We start from the raw sequence: 16,370 nt of genomic DNA, 5'->3' as shown, positions 1-16,370 counted from the left end.
CCTTATTAAAAGATAACCATGCTTGCATTTATGACAGTTCTTAGAAGCTATAATGGACTGGGTTGCTATGGTGTGAGATGCAGAACAATGAAATAATTGTTTCTTTTGGTATTGGCTTCCTGGAAACAAATTCTGTGTAAATTACTTGGCTGAAAGCGTGACAACAGTCTTGTGTTCTGTTTTATTCTGTTCATGGTGAAAAATCATAACTATTTTATAATAACAAAAAAGTAACATCAGTTCAGGACTCTCTTTTGTTTCAACCTTTTTTTCCCTTTTATATTTTCAGATCAGTTTCATGAATTCAAAAGCAACTTACCAGTGATTTCTGGGAGCTGGGGCTGATTTTCTTGTGTATTTGTAAGTATTTATTAATTTCCCTGTTATGTGTGTCTTTCTAATACTCTTTTGACATGGGGAATGGAAACTATTTTAAAATGTCACCGTCATCTCACAGTTTTAATGTGTTCTTCTAGTAAGAACTTTACCTAGCTACTTATAAACTTAGGTAGGTTTTTTGCTTCCAATTTAAGCTTCACTTATTCAGAAGGGCTACAAATGCTGAATTAACTGTGACTATTCCTGTTATTTCAAGCTTTACTTTGGTTTTCATTATAATAAAAATAATGAGAGAACAGTGTTTCTTACAGTTACACATCAGTTGTGGCACTTGCTAATGACACCAGTGCATGATGCTGTTGTAATGAAAATCATTTCTAGAAAAGAACTGGGGGTGTGATTCAAGACTGACAGGACTTTTAGAGGACAGGCTGCATGGGTTTATTGAGGAAAAACTAGTATGACCAGTATCTCCAGAACTAGGAATATATTTTTATATGCCTTGGAGAAAGCTGACCTTTTTGGTTGCAGAAAAACAGCTGAGACTGTGGTCATTTAGGCCATAGCTCAAGAACATGTTTCAGAGTATGCCCAAGTTCAAATACAGCAGATGGGACTACACCTAAATGCTTTGAGATAGGGAAAGCTAGAGGAGAGGATCTGGGAGGAAGATAGTTTTTTATGCAACAAATAGAAAGCTTTCAGAATTGCTGTTTTGGATAGTCTTCAGCTTTAGTCAAGTATAATAAGGAAAATCTAATGGGACTTAGACTTGGCATGATATAAATTACTGCAATACCTCTTGGATGATGTAGTATAAATGAAACCAATCTATGCAGCTTGTTCTCTTAAGTCACAAATATAGTTTATGAACAAATATTTATTCAATCATTTGTGGAAAAAGATATTCACAAAACTACATTCATGAGAGAAAAAATATGGCTTGTCTCCTCTCAATATGGAAATGTGTTCAATTTGTACTAACCCATCCTCTTTACAAATGTTCATTTTCACATATGGCTTTGCTATGATATTTGCAATTTATTTCATTTACAGGTCAGCATTTTTTTAATGAGCATTGTCAGTCATATATAAAGAAAATATTATCAAATAAAAGAAACAATTTAAAAACAAGTATTACCATTTAAAAATAGTTCTGAGATGGCAGTTGTAAGTCCTTCTGGTTTTGCTACTGCATTTTTTTTTCAAGCAATCGGTTTCTTTGCTTCATTTTTCTCTTCTGTAAATGGAAATAGTAATATATCAGTCTATACAAACAGTACCTCTTTATACCTCAATATGCAGTACACTTTCCAAGCAAAGCAATGGAATAAATTCAATGGTAGTTTCATGTTGAACTTTTTGCGTACCAGGCTAATTGGGTGAGAAGTTGTAAGTAATGTTTAGTTCATGTTCATGTAGTATTATGATCATAAAAAGGGCTTTAGTAATTATATTGTGGACTGCTGGTCTGAGTCCTGCTCTTCTTGGCTGACATCGACAAAAAGCTGTGGTAAACAAAAGTGACATAAGAAAGCACTTTGAAAACAATGTTTGTGTTTAGTTCAATCAAGTAAGTACTTAAACTTTCATGAGATGTATGGACTGTTATTATCACAAAACTGCATGCTGGCTTTTGCAGAAAAGTTGTTAGTACATTGAGTCCTAACAGTCCTAACAGTATTGTGGCCATGAGAGCTGGAACATGGTTCAGCAGCCTGAGCAATGAAGCTGAGTAAATGGCTGTATGAAATGATTGTACAAAATGAACCTCAGTCTCAGCTGTGATAGCTGTCTTCTGCAACTCAGACTTCAATTACATTGACATGAATATCTGGAGAAGCTAACACTGTGCTGACTGTTCCTCTCTGCTTAGAGGACTTATTTTAGTGTTTGGCACTGTGTATGTAGAAACATATGCAAACCTCGAGTTCACATAAACCGAAAATAAAATAAAATATAGGATGTGCAGCTGATGGATTCAGCCCTGTGTTTCCTCACATACTGAAAACAGGATTGAAGTATGCCTTCTACGATAATACAGGTTTAGGTCTTCTTAAATCATCTCTATTTTACCTCTCCAAGCTAAAAAGATATTCTGTAGGTAGATACATGAGTTAGGCAGATACAGACTCTTACAATTCAGTAACAGGAATATGTACAGTGTCATAAATTAGACTAATAAGACAGGTTGTGACCTCAGGTGTCTTTCAATTTAAAGTCTTGATTTCTACAAATACTTATGCCTGTGAGGTGACCATGGAAGCTGATGGAATCGGGATAACGACCTGAGGCTGAACAAATAGGCCCTAAGCAAAGAAGAAGATGGAAGCTTTGGGGCTTGGTGTGGAAGAAAAAAAGTTTACATATATAAGGAGTTTTAAGAAGATTCAATTCTAAGCAGCATTTATAAAATGCTAATGAGAAGTGTATACCTTTTTCATGTTATGCTATAATATTTGGGCATGTTTTTATAGTGTGTTTGTTTGATCTATACTCCAAAGGGAAGGAGTGCAGATCAGTTCTAGGAAGATTGATCTTTGAAACTGTGCATATTTTTTATATAGGAATACAGCAAGATCAGCTAAATAATGCTATAGGTCTATACCAAAGCTATTTCAACCAGGGGCTATAATAACTTTTTCCTCAAATTTTTGAAAGTTTTGTCATAGATGCATTCTGCTGTAACATGTAATTACTTGGATCATCCAGTTCAGACAATTTTGGGATTCTTTTTGGTCATATTTGGCTAGTTTTGTTCAGGAGAAAACAGGATTGATGATTCATACAAAAGTAACTTACATGGAAATTGTGACATTTGTGCTATTGTTTTATACCCACAAAGTAATTGTCTTAACTAAAGGTTACCTTTTTTCCTTCAAGAATGTCATCTTAACATGGTTTAATTTATTTAATTGTTCTTCTCAAGTAGGTTTGTTCTGCAGTAGTTATTTAAAGATACAGACAGAGCAAAATAAATGTCCTCTAATAACACAGCATTTAAACCTAATTTTGCTTGTACATCAGCAATTAGATATACCTTTTTACTAGCAGTTCAGTTTCCGTGTAAACATTTTATTGTGACTTGACTGCAATGTGAAAACACTGACAGAGGGAGGAAAAACCCCCCCTGGAATTAAGGGTATTAAAGCACATGAAACCTAAGTGTTTTGGGAGACCAGCTCTACAGTGAAAAACCTATATTGAAAATATGGTGAAAATAATATATCTGGATTTGGGAATAAAATCAAATTTCTTTAAAAAACAAAGAGCAGGATTTTTTTTTTCTAAGAAGGTTTGAAAACAAAAATAGAAACACTTAGTGGGCACACACACACATGCACACACATTATAAACACAACAAAACTGCCATTGTGGGTAGGGTAAACTTCATTTTTTCAAATACTTATTCCAATCAGCATGTCAATAAGAATATGCTTTGCTTCAAACCCAATATTTATTACTTTTTCCCCAATCTTATTTTTAAGGCAATTTTTATACTTTGTTTAATTTGGACTGTTTCATTTATACTGTGGAGCATTTGATCAAATAGATTTGTACTTTCTATTTATACTGGCTTATTTAAAAGGAGAAAATTATTTAATTGTGAATATTTATGTCATAAAATCAAAGAAAACACAGCTTATTTTATAAATGGTGAATATAAAATCAATTTCTACTGGAACACTATCTTGCTGTTCTTATGCAATGCTTGTACTTCAGTAGCACACCAATTTTCTAATAAGAAACAAAGTTCCAGTATATAACATTTGGTATAAATAAATATAAAAGTGGGCAGCTCCCTTGAAGAGTTTTCTTGTCTGAGGAAACTTTACTACATAAACATAGTTTAGATGCTCTTAAGAGAGAGTAAGTCGAGTAGAAACAAAATGGGAGGGGGGAAAACATTTCTGTACACTCAGCTGCTGCCCAAGTACATCTACCAGTGTGGACTTGATAGATGCATAGTTCCATCTATCCAGAGCTTTATCGTTGTATGTGAAGAGAGGAAGGTGTGGGAAAAAACGACTGAAGGAGAGAGAAAGGTGCCTGGGCCGCTCATCTGCTAAGAACAGGGCAGAACTCTAATCAAAGCTGTGAAAAGTTCTGTTTGTTTTTCAGTACCTGATGTTCTCTCTCCCCATCCTGTACTCGTAGCTGGGATGTCTGATGGACTCCCTTGTGTGATTTTATCTAAAGCTGTGTGGTTGTGGGAGGTCACTTAGGGACTTCTAGTTCTAATAGAGCGAATGGCTGTTGCAAGATGTTGGCACAGAAACATGTTCCTATCTGAGTTCCCGTTTACCTTCTGTGTGCAGCAGACATTATTTTGGCTGCTTCTCTATTGACCATACAGGCTGTTTCTTGGTAGTAAGTAAATAAATTAATACATACAGAGTGCTCTTATTGTAGAAGCATTGTATTCGTTTTAGACAGTTTTTCTAATGATAAACAAATAGTACACTTAAACTATTTCTAGGATTTTGATATTTCATGTAGCACAGAAATCTCCTTCAGTTCTCTGTGAAGAATGAAATGTATGGCACAAGAGAAAATAGACAAAATAGACAGTTTTCATTCATATAAACCCAAAGGGTTTCACTCTGTAAGACTCTATCTGTTACTGAAATGGGGACACCACTATAGGAGAGAGCACTACCCAACCAGCTTCTGACAGATTACACAAAGACAGGGGACACAGATGTTAGCTTTGCTAACTTTTTGATGAAGTTGAACCATTTAGTGAGGCTGCTGCTAGAAATGCTTTTTTTCCAAAGGATTTTCATGCTCTCTATATGAGTGAGGGCCTTCTTGCTCTGCTGCTGCTCCATATGTGTGCTGGCTGAGATCCGTGTAATGCACTAGATCCATCTGCTGTCTAAAAACTTCTTTGCAAAAGTACTAAGCAATGAAATGGAAATCCTCATCCAAACAATTTTATATGCTGTTGAAGTTGCAAGCAATGCTTGGGAGAGAGGAATAGGAAATATTTTTGTTAAGAAGCCCAATTAAGAACATGGAAGCAAAGTATTCATACAGGTCCATACCGGGACAGTTTTTCAGCAAGGGATTTGCATTTGCAGAGCCAAACTACTTTTAGAAGAAATGGTTGTTCATCACAAACCCAAAGCTTCAGGTAATTTAATAACTACAATGCAGTATCTTAGCAAAGCTGTAAAGAGAATTTTCTTTAAGCCACACTGTGAGTAGTAAATTGTACAGAGTATTTCTCATTTTACGTAAATAACACAAAGAATGTCTTATCCCATAGTATGGATGAACAATACCAGCAGTTGATGTCAGCATTAACTTTTCAAATCGTATTACTTAAATGGGCGAGGGTTATAAAGTGTCCACAGACAGCTTCATTTTCTCTCTGTCTTCCTATTGCACATATACCAATGACTGTTTGATTCATTTATTGACATAAAACAGAATTGCTTAGAACTAACCGCTCATTCATCATAATCACAGTTACAAGAGAGTGCAGGGTAAGAGGTTAACTGCTTGCTAGATGTATCAAGATCTTTGGTATATACCAAAGCCTGACTTGATAGAAATCTGATAATGGTCTGTTGAAGGTAAAACGTAAGTGTTAATAGCTAAATAAAAAAAATTGATAAAGACTGTGTTGTAAAACGCTCACATTTATAAAGTTAATTAAAAAGAGCTGATCAAAGTGAATCCTCCATTAAAAATGTTACTTTAAGATATTAAAGATAAGATAAAGCATAAAGGTCAGTTTTAAATATAAGTGCATATTTTTTTTAAATTAATTTTCCATCAATTATTTTTTTTCCTCTTGGCAGTGATTTCATTAATAATTAAAATATAAATAATATGAAAATGTTCGTTTTTTACTTTTAGTAGTTTAAGTTCATGCACAGTGATGATGAATTGATATTTTCAGGTATCCACATTAACAAGATATTGAACAAAATCAATTTGAAGTTAAGAACAGTAAGCTTCTGTTCTTAATACATGCGTGTGATGGATTCAGTACTGTGCACATAAAATATTCAAAGGCTACACTTAATTGTGTAAATACCGTATTATCTTTATGGGTTTATTAGAGATTACTGTATAATCCTGGCTCTGAAACTTGGTCTCAAAGATGCTTCCTGCAGGATCCAAAAAGCCCCGGGGAGTAATTAATCCAATTCTCCAATGCTAAAACAGAGCAGGTTACATGAATTTTTGAAGTTTCACCTCTCACTTCTACCTTTCCCAATGAAACAGTTTACAAAGTGTAAGTCTTCATTCAAAGTTCTTATTTTCAGGGGCTGTGACACATGGTTGTGCAGAACTCAAGTACTGTAGGGCACCAGAGTGAAGACGGATGAGTAGCTAGAAAACTGTCTGTGTATGTGGAATTCCTACTTCTTTAGTACATCTTTTCTACTGAAATGATTGAGTAGTAGGACATGTAACACTTTTCTTTTAAAGAATTGCCTAGTCACTGATACAACACTGAACTACAGTTAGATCTGCTGAAGTCCTCAGAGTAAAGCTCAGGAATCTGAAGCCAAGCTTAGTGTGGTGAAAGTGAAGTAAAAATTTCACTCCCCAAAACCTCATAACTAACTACCTAAGTCTTGAGAGGTGTTCCTGCAGCAGACACAAGGGATCAGAGATGTGACTAACTTTGGAGTGTGGGATAATACTCCTTGATCCTATTTCAGCAAAAGTTTTATGAACATCAAATCAGGCAGCCCTTTTCATTTCAGAGACAAGTAAAAATGTTCCAGAATTTATTTGGTTTACTAAAAAAATCTGTGATGTCTATTGAACTCACTCTTATTTCTCCTGTATTTCTGAGATATATTTTAGACTTGACATGCACTATTGATTTATTTAAGGATATGACATGTTCTTTCTTTTTGTCTTTAGGGTTTGTTTGTTTGTACTATTGATGTTGTGTTTCATAGTTTCATTTTTTCCAAGGAATTATAATTTATGTGAAATCCAGCAGTGAAATTAAATAGCTGAAATTATTCTTTCTAGGATGCAATATTCTGTATTTGTCAACACAAGGTTTCATGTCACTTTGCTGCTTCTTTACACAGTATTTTTAAAGGATGGTTAGAAAGTCTTAATTTTATGGAACATTTCCTCCTCCAAATCAAGATACAGATTTTAATGTAAATTTTTGAAAAGCCATTTACCCTAAAACCATACTGAATCTTCTCCATGCCCCATATCCACTAAAGATCAGTTATTAAAACTCTTGTCCTATCTTGCTCGGGCAACTTTTTGTCATTGCTGATTATTGGCCTTTTTAATTGTTTATACATTAAGGTAACATCCCACCCTAGCAAATCGTCCATATACTTCCTGACTATGTTCATTAAAGCCTGACAGTATCTGGGTTGTTAAGAATTTGAAGGGGTTTGAAAGGAATCTTTTGCCCAAAGATTTGTTTGGTACGAATTGAGGTACATTCATTCACCTCTGAAACACCAGATATTGGTTGTTGTCCACTCCAAGATTTTTCTGATCTAGTGTGGGAACCTATGTTCTTAAATTTTCAGATCTTGAAATATTATAAAGGAATAAACAAGCTGCATTTCTGGTCCTTCACAGCCCTTTTTCTACATAATCAGAGCTGGGAGGTGACTGCTACCATCATGTCTGTGTATAACTTTTCTGATAGTTACTTGGCTTTTTAATCTCTTGTTGTTAAAGATATTTTTTATGGACATAAGTGTAACTTTCAGAGAATGATGAGGGGAGCATAACCACAGACAAAAATTATCTTTTTTTGCTGTATTCCTCTAGATAGTTGCAAGACCTGTATAATCTTACTCCAGATTCCAGATTTGTACATGAGATACCATACATGTATCCTCTTTGCAGGTCAACTTGAATAATTATATAATTATTGAAAAATAACAATTTCTCTTCCTGTTATTTTTAACTGAATTTATACATTCTGATTGCCACTCTTTGCATTATAGATTAGTTTTATATTGCACATTATCGAGCAGTAAGCTGTAGCAATAATCAATGTTATGTTCTGCTTAAAGCATTTAGACAAAGTCCATGCATTCAAAGACAGCTGTATTTTTTAGATCACATAGGTTCTTGTACTTTACCTCAGAAACATACTAACCTAGACCTTTTTTTTTCTCCCCTCTCTTTCTAACTCTGGTGATTTGTTTTCGTGTGTGAATAAACTCCTTCATTCTTCCAAAGCAGCCATCCTTTTGAGATGTCTGTTGTTTATGGTTTTTTTCTCACCCACCCACCTGCCATTAACTATTTGGTTACCACTTGAAATACTTCATCATCGAGATTCAAACCCATTGTCCCGTGGCCATTGTTGCTTAGCAGAACACCCATGCTTGCTTTCTACACAAACACACACACAAATTAATAACTGAGTGGAACTCCTCCTCCTCTGTGCTCCAGAAGGAGCTGCTCCAAAAAGAAGCCATTTATAGTATCAATAAGCTGCTTCTCCAAACCATGTACAGATGTGTTATTCAACCAGTTAATATTGGGGTAGTTAAAATCACCCATTATTATTTTTCTGGCAGATTTTGCCACTTCATTAATATCTTTCAACATACTGAGTTGCTTGGCTGTTCCTTCTTTTACATGGCTTATATCATATCATGCCATCACAGCATATTCTGTAGTTTCGAGTTAATTGCCCAATTAACAGTGGTATTCATGAAGTGCTAGGAAAATTCCACAACTAATGATTTGGACAATTTCAAAATAGGTTGGTATTTCATAGTTTAAAATGTCAAACATGCCAATAGCTGCAAGCTTAAGACTGTACAGGCTTAGAACCCAATAGCTCAAAAATTCTGTATCTCAAAAATCAGAATTCAGCCCTCAGAAACATCTTTCCCAGACCCCAGTATTTCCATGTCGGGAAGTTCTGGACTACCTAAATTTCTTCTTAGACCAGTGAGGTGAGAGAATGAAAAAGGACCTCCTTAGCTTCTCTGTATTTTGTGAAAATATGGAATAAATACCCCAACCTGGCCCCAGATCATGTTTATGGCAGCATTGGGGAAGCTGCTTAATAATGATTGTGTATATGCTTACCAGAGTCAAGAAAATGAAGATATGAGTGGTTGGAAGGTTGTAGGATTTGCTACAGGCCTTTGTACTTTTCTTTCCTGTTGCCTGGATTAGGTAGGGATATTAACAATGCGTAGTTAGCTTTGATGGGTCATTGTTCCCAGATGCAACTGAGAGTTGCCAATAGACTCTCTAGGCAGTGATCTGATTTTTTTTGTTTTGTCTCACCAGCTGCCACACAGAGATGCCAGGGGATACACTGCCTACCCTTTCTGCCTTTTCTCCGTACCATTCTCTGTGCCATTTATGAGTTGTAGGACTGAAATCATGCCATGAACTTAGTCTATAGAGTCTGGGGAAGGGTTGAGGCTGTAAAATAATTTCATCATCACCACCCAAGAAAGTAATAATTTTCAGTCTTGAAATTCAGGGTCAGAAGCATGGGTATGATAAAGGAGACAGGCCACCTCCTCAAAGCTAAAGGATCACAGACTCAGGGGTCATTTCTTGGATTTTACATAGAATCACAGAAAATCATGAGTTGGAAGGGATCCACAAGGATCATTGAGTCCAACTCCTGGCCCTGCACAAGCAAATCGCACATAAATATCACACCACGTGCCTCAGAACATTGTCCAGATGCTTCTTGAGCTCGGGCAGGTTTGGGGACATGACCACTTCCCTGGGGAGCCTGTTCCAGTGCATGATCACCCTCTAGGTGAAGAACCTTTTCCTAATATCTAACCTAAACTTCCCCTGACACTATTGGAGCATTTTGAATTTCCCTACTTATCCAGTCTATTCAGACTGTATTGGTGAACTAATGGATACTGCTCAGAGGTATATGCAGATGTTATTAAGGCCTTAATTCAGCAAGGTGCTTTAAGTACTTTGAGGTAGTTCATTGCAATGGAGAGGGCTTTGCAGGAGTTGAAATACCGTGAATACTGAGATCTTTGCTGGCATTGTATTGATTATGTAAGTATGGATGCTGGATAGCTGTTTTTAAAAATTAAATTACTGACATACTGTGTTGTTTAGATCTTCCTTTTAGTCCTTCTTGGAGTTGTGGCAGATTCTTTAGGGTGTTATAATTTACATTTTATAACAAAAATATAGTGAATTACCTTATTTCTCTTGGCAACTCAGCAAACTATCATTAACATTTTTCATCAGTATTCTGTTTAGAGTTTTCTAAACTGAACAGTATAGTGGCAACAGCTCATTTTTAGATGCTGCTACGGTTCTTTCACATCTTTATAGTAGTGTAGTAAAGCTGAATTTACTAGCTACCTTGAAAGCAGAGTAAGGCAGCATTCGAATCTACATTAAAGTGATTCAATACTCTTTAGAGAAAAGCCTTCTTAACATGAGATCAGATACAAACAGTATGTGTTTTGGGGGTCGTTTTACAAGGATTGCCAATAAACTTGAATGCTACCAACAACAGCTGCTTTTGAAATATTGTTCTGCCCAGCCCAATGAAATTTAGGGGAATTTTCTTTGCTTTGTAAGCACATGTGATTGACATTAGCATTCAGGGGAGCTGCACCTGCAAATGGAAGGGAGGCTTAATCCTGGAGACTAATGGTTTAAACTGGTAAAAGTGGGAGGGATCAACTTCCGTGCACTTGTTTCTCCTTGAGAGTTGGTGCCAATCTCCAGTCTCTTGGGTAAGTACCACGCTGATATATTTTTCCTAAATGTTCTTCTTGGTGGCCATTCAGTTTCTTTCCAGTTTGGGTGTAGAGAGAAGATGTTTGTTTTCATAAGTGTTTATGAGCTAAGAAAATGCAAACCCTTCAAGGTCATTCAGTGTTTGCATCCAGTCAGGTTGACCTGTAATAAGCCCAGTGGTTAATGTTCTTGGTTTTATGGCTCTGAGCAGCTCTTTTTATTTCCTTTCTTAATCTTTGATTATACTATAATCTTAAAATGGATGGCAAAGTCTGTTGCCCAAAAGAGGGATTAGCCACAAATGTCTGTAACACTGATTTCAATTATTACAATGATTATTACAATAGATGCAGTAGTGATAGTAGTAGTAACAACTGCTGCTACCTGTAGTACAGTTCAGTAGGTGGAATTTTAAACTATTGAGATATTAATAACTGTAAAGCTACCCACAACCAGTAGGAAATGCCTTAGTGCTTTTAAAGGGTACAGGGTTCTGCATGTTCTAATTTATGCAGAAGTTATACATGTTTCTTACCTTTTTACTATTTTTAATGAATTTGCATCAAAGACTTATTTTCAGATTAACCTTCAGGTGCAGAAATAACCTCTTGGCCAGTCATAATTTTAGAGAATTTTGCATTTATAAAGCTATGAAAAAAACATTTTTAAATTTTTTTTTTTGTCTAAGATATAGTCATACATTTCCCATGTAGCAAAATAGAGCATTTAGTGTTCATCAAAGAAACACTTTCACTACTTTGAATGAAGCAACTCAATGTTATTTCTTTTAAAATGTGACAGGTTTTAAAATTTTTTTAAAGTCAGATTTAGTAAGTTACTTACACTGTAGCCTTAATGAATTTTGAGAATTTGACCAGTGAATGCCAACATCAAACAAAAAATATTAGAAATAAGATTAAGCTGTCTTTTTTAAATGTTTGTCTAGGAATCAATTAAAATTTTTGTTTTATTCCAAAGTAGAGGAACTATAAAATTAAGTGAAGACTGAAAGAATTTCCTTCTGCTATTAATTAGTTGTACTAATGCTACAAACTGAAAAACAGCAGGGATGTAAAAACTGATTGAACTTTCGTTGTTAATATAATAACAATGTTACCATTAATGACCATAGTGGCAAATGCAGTATTACATACTGAACAGAATGGGAGAGGATGATTTTTCCAGTTAAAAAATAAAATTGGCAATTGAAAGTTGACTTGTTAAATTTAAATAGAAGGGTGACTGAACATGGGTATAAGTAGTATAATTTAAGTTCCAAGACCTAGTAATGTTGTGTGCTTTATCCAGCTGCAAACTAAAAATTTATCTTGAGGAAAATGGTATTTATAGTAAATATGTTAAACTTTGTCAACAATGAATATTTAAACTGTAATGTTCAAACATTTTGGGAACTGGTGTTTAACCTTCAAATAAGGAGTTCCTAAATAATTGGCTAGAGCCATTAAAACAGGTATTTTTACCCTCCCAGTAATGTATATGAAAAGTCACTGAAATGTGTCATAAATATGTACTTCTGTCTAGGGAAGGTATAAGTGATATTACTAGAAGGAACAGTTTTAGCCCTTAGCTCTTTGCATGGAAAATTCGATTACTTACCTTAGTCAAACTTGCTCTTGAATTCTCCTGCCAAATTTGACCAGCCTAAAGATCTCTTGGGTGGTGTTGCAAAAGTCTGTTTACAAAACCACTTTCTAAGCCTAATAGATAATTCTCAAAGAGGTCTTGAATTCTGGTACCCTAAAGTGTTCTTTCTTTCTTTCTTCAAAGATGTAGGATTACAATTTTTGGTATTTTGGTGAGTGAAAGGGAGAAGTTATCTGATATTAGGGAAAACAGCACAGTTTTGTTTGCTTGTTTGTTTTTTTTTTTTTTTTTTAGAAAGAAAATACCTCTATCACCAGAACAGTCTTGTGGAAGAGTCTCTTATGCAGTGTTTAAAGCCAGTACATTTGAAACAACAGTTCTAAAAACAGAGAGAAAATAAAGAAAAGGATGATTCCTAATTGCAGCTATTTACTGGACAGTTTTTCTGTTTTGCTGTCAAGATTCTAAAAAACCAAAGAGTTTACAAACTTTAAACTCTATAGGTGATCCCAGACACATCCTGTTCTTGGTTAAAGGTTCTGCTATATCGCTGCTAGGACAAAAAAGTGAAGTGCCTCTCCACCAGCTGCAGAGAAAGAAGGTGATTTGAATGTTAATGAAGGACAGAAGTTTCATAGTAACAGAAAAACAGAGGCTCTATAGATAAGAGAATATTTTCCCAGGACGTCTCAGTCTGCAGTTGTTGTAACCGGAGGAAGTAATATTACTAAGGAAGTATTTAAATGTCTTTAACAGATATTAGATGATGAAGTGGAGTAGTCATTATATTCCTATCCAAGCTCCAGTGCATGAGAGGTCTATTGAAATACAGTCTTTTGAGAATATCCACTTAGTCCTGTTTCTTGACTCCCAGATCTGTTTGGGCATCCTATTAATCTACAGAGTTCCAAACACAAAAGATTTCTCAGAGAAGTTACTGAGGTTTCTGTTTAATATGACAATAAAGATCATAAGGTTCAATGTCTTTATAAATTTATATACCCACACTCCCCTCCTGCCCCTCTGCCCCAGTTGGAAAAAATCTCTGATCCAACAACACTGAAATTCTTTCATGATATTTGCACATTAGGTTTTTAACATCTCTTGTACCTGACAATTCCCTTGAATTGTTCATAGCTCTCAATGCAAATATAAGAATTCTTTTTTACTTCTGCTTTCTCTTTAGTTCTGATCGTTCATTGTTTCATGAGCCCCATGACACAATCCACTTTTTTAAATTGTCTGATCTATTCACAAACACAAACTGGCATTCAGGGCCTTCCTTGCTATTCCTGTAAAAATAATTAAAAAAATCTGTGTTTTTTTCTTTTAGAGTTTGAGTCAACCTACTTATACTTCAAGGTATTCAAACAAGAGAATGATTTGGATTGGAGGGGACCTTAAAGATCATCTAGTTCCAACCCCCTGCTGTGTGCAGGGACAGCTTTCACTAGACCAGGCAGTTCTGAGCCCTATCCAGTCTGCCCCTTCCAGGGATGGGGCATCCACAGCTTCTCTAGGCAAACTCTTGCAGTTTCTCACCCACCTCATGGTGGAATTTCTTCTTAACATCTAATCTATGTCTCTCCTTAAGTTTAAAGCCATTTCCCTTTTTCCTATCACTACATGCCCCTGTAAACGGGCCCTCTCATCTCTCTTGTAGCACCCATTTAGATACTGGAAGGCTGCTCTGTGGTCTCTGCATAATGTTTGGTGATTACTAAAAGCACTTAGTGTCCTCAGCAGTTACTTTCTAATGTTAAATAGTTTTTTTTTTAAAGCAAATTAACAGAAAAGTAGCAGTGAGTTCACAATAGTACCACTGAATTGCTCAAATCCTGAGACCTTCAGAGATGGGCCATGAGCCTATAGAGGTACAGCATTTGTCATTCTGATGGATTACTTTTCCTGCCCATAAAATAAGGGAAGTAATCCGTCCTCATTCTGCTTAGTTCTCTCTAAGCAGAGACATATATTTGGTTGCCAAACTCTCCTTTCCATTCTTCAGCTAATCCCAGGGAAAAATGGAAATATGTTGAAAAGCCCGTGACACATGGTGGATGACTAGTTCTTGGCTCCCAGAGCGCTCATATGTAGTGCTTGACAACCCTATGCTTTTTCTTGCTCCTATTTAGTATCTTGATGGAATTGCTGTGGGATCCATTAAGATTAAATTTCTGCCATACGTAGGAGATGTGTGGCTTTCTGGAATGATAAAACCCAATTCTGGCTCTCTGAATACCCAGCAGAGAGTAGAATGAAGACCAACTGGCTTAAGCTAAAACTGAGTAACATGCAACAGGGTATGTCCCTCCAAAACATCTTTCTCTGTTGCTCTCTGTTGAATATATCTCACATTTACCTGATAGATTTCAGATAAGTATGAGTAATAGTCAGTTTGCAAGACAAAAAAGGGAGCTGTAAAGCTGAGTGTTATTTTTAAATGTTTATTTGTGGAGGAAAATGAAACAATGAATTTTCTTTTCCCCATGGAATTTGTTGGTTTTTTCCCCCCCCCCCCCACCTCCACCTTGTAATTTTTTCCTGTGTGAGATGACTATCTGAAAAGCACTAATGTAGCAGTCCATAAGCTATTTAACTTTCTTGTTAACTGTCTTTGGGTACCTACTGTTGCCATCTTCACCATGATATCTGACTATCACCATATCACCATGACTATCTTCCAATAATTTTTATTAGTTTGGAACAATGTTAACTTTAAAAGAAGGAGAGAAATGATAGTTTTACTCACAGTTCCCAGTCAGGAATGGAAACTCATATGTAGGGTTTTGAGAATCCTCTCTTGCATCTTATTTTGTTGCTGGTCAAAGATGCAGAAATTACAAGCTAGTTTCTTTTTTTATTCTTTTTTCTTTGTTTGTGGTTGTTATTGCTTTTCTTTTTTTTTTTCTTTTTCTTTCTCACCAGGATACATCTGTATTGGACAAACAGGGTAAATTAGCAGCTGCTGTGGTGCAGTTTGGTATTACCAGTACAAGTAGAATTAGTTTAGTTTGCCTAGTCTAAATTTTGCTTTATACCTCTAAACTATATCAAAGTGACTTTTGTGTAGTCACCCTTTCCCATTAATTAATTTCACAAAATTGGTAAAATGTTAGCGGTGTTGTGGGGTAGAATATGCAGATGCTCCTTCTTTTTCCTGTTTTTATACTTACACAGGGAGATGCTTAAGGTTAATTTCAGATGGATATTAGAGGCTGAGAAAGTAACATGAAGAGTTGTGGAAGCTTAGACATGTCATCCTGCTTCTTATCTTTAAATATAATGCAGTCTCTTGTCATGTGCTAATAATGTCAAATATCATCTGAGCATTCTTTGGACTATTTGTCTCCACGTGCTAAGGGCACATGCACATATTTCTGTCCATGTTTTAATGGTACGGACTGGACTTATTCCTGTGTTGACATTGCTTCCATCAATCCTGAATGAAAACCAGCTCTACCAGCAGGAGAATTTTATATTTTATATGTTCCATGCGTTAGTATGAGGATGACTTAAAAGACCACTCCTTAATTCCTTCCAGCTAAGGTTTCTTCTCTTATTCTATGTTAGTGTGAAGTTGTCTAGCCACAGAAACCCACTACAGAGGCAATTAATTTAAAACTGTTTTGCATCTTTGATTTGTTCTGTCAAGTGGTATTGGATGCACAAAAGCCAGGAAGCCAGAATGTTCTCTGGTACAACCTTTAGCA

The 16,370-nt window shown here is 35.7% G+C and overlaps 1 protein-coding gene across 4 annotated transcripts in view; it reads left to right on the top strand.

Annotated features, from left to right (window-relative positions):
* SOX6 (SRY-box 6) overlaps positions 1–16,370 on the top strand; it is a 376,930-nt gene that overhangs the window by 55,927 nt on the left and 304,633 nt on the right. For all 4 annotated transcript variants that reach the window (XM_027700993.1, XM_027700982.1, XM_027701004.1 and 1 more), the window contains exon 2: positions 290–360. The gene's annotated coding sequence lies outside the window, so the exon portion shown is untranslated. The remainder of the gene's footprint in view (positions 1–289; positions 361–16,370) is intronic.

The sequence above is a fragment of the Neopelma chrysocephalum genome, unplaced genomic scaffold, assembly GCF_003984885.1.
Source record: "Neopelma chrysocephalum unplaced genomic scaffold, ASM398488v2 Primary Assembly neopelma1_24, whole genome shotgun sequence".
Classification (NCBI taxonomy): domain Eukaryota; kingdom Metazoa; phylum Chordata; class Aves; order Passeriformes; family Pipridae; genus Neopelma; species Neopelma chrysocephalum.
Note: the sequence above shows the minus strand (reverse complement) of the source record. Positions and strands in the feature narration are given on the sequence as shown.